Genomic DNA, 1,562 nt, shown 5'->3' with positions numbered 1-1,562 from the left:
GGAATAACTTGCATTTGCGACTGATGTTGCTTGTTATTACGAAATTTATTTAAACCGTTCGTACATATCCCCATTCTTAGTTACAGAACTTTGTACACAATTAAAATTCAAAGTATTCCCTACTTTGTCTAAAACCTATCCAAAATGGATCTTTGCCTCCCCAAAGCAAAAAACAGATTGTACAATTGATTTTTTTCTTAAATATAGACGATCTATAAAAAAGGAATTTTAGTAAACATACATTTTTTATGATTTATGAATGATTTTATTTATTGAAATATTAGATGCAAATGCAATTCTTATTTTAGTTGGTAAAAAACCAATTAGGACAGGATATTGAGATGATTTGTAAATTTTTTAAGAATTTTTGGTAAGAATATCATGGTTGAGATATTCTTAGCCTAAATCAATGCACCTGTTGCATAAAACCGTAATTTAAAAAAAAACTTATAATTATTTTATTATAAAAACAAAAATTAACAATACTGTATGTAAGTAAGATTACAAAATCATTTAATAATTTGTATTTATAGATGAGCTCAACAAAAAAATATAGTATAGAGAACTATTAATTATTATAAATTACAGACTAGATAGTCTACTCCTAGACTAATATTTCCCAAATATCCTTCAAATCTTAATGCCATACTTTATTGGGAAATTAAATTAAATTTAAATTCGACGGGTCATGTAAGCATATTATATGACGGAAAATATTTATGTCAGACTTGATATAAATATTTTAGTTTACAACCAGAGTTGTATCAATTATATTTACGAACATTCGTTCTAATTATGCTTTATTAATATTTTTTATATATCTATCTAATACAATCCAGAGCAATGACATTTGAATATGATGGCTGTTAATATTTAATTGAAGAAGTCAATTTAATTAAATTTAAAAGATTATAAGCTAAAAATCACAATAAGTTACTTGACCGACCTTCACTTAGTCGTGAAGAAAAAAAGAAAAACGCAAATATTTTTTTTTATATATTTTTATTTTGATCGAGTAAAACAAACATCCGCCTTTTTCTTACACAATTAACCACTACTGAGCTTCAACATAACTTCAAGCCATAATTGAATTGCACCACAAAAGCAAAACACGATAAAAAAAAAAACAAAAAGTCACATCTCTATTTCAGCACATTTTACCTCAAGAAGTTCATACGTGATTTTGTGTTTTGTAGAACAAAACGTGGTACAATGCATAAACTTTCAACGCAAGATCTACGAGAAGGCATGGAGACAATAAAACAAAGAGAAACGTATCTGGCCTGGAGCGGTGCGACGAACTCCGTGCGGGGCGCGCATCCGCCAATCAGCGTCGCGAACGGCTCGTCCGGGACCGCCCGCCGCCGCCCCCGAAATTTCAACGAGCAACGCGCTGGGGATGAATGAGACGCAGCATCCCTATAAAGATTTTACATCGATTACGGGGGTATGGGAAAGAGCCGTTTCGCTCTAGCCTGAGGGCGGCGACGTGAGGTCCTCTCGCGCAGTCGCGAACAATTAGCGCGCGGGGCGGCGTGTCGGCGGCACACCACGTCACTATA

This window comes from Vanessa tameamea, chromosome 15, assembly GCF_037043105.1.
Source record: "Vanessa tameamea isolate UH-Manoa-2023 chromosome 15, ilVanTame1 primary haplotype, whole genome shotgun sequence".
NCBI classification, from domain to species: domain Eukaryota; kingdom Metazoa; phylum Arthropoda; class Insecta; order Lepidoptera; family Nymphalidae; genus Vanessa; species Vanessa tameamea.
This window is presented reverse-complemented; position numbering follows the sequence as displayed.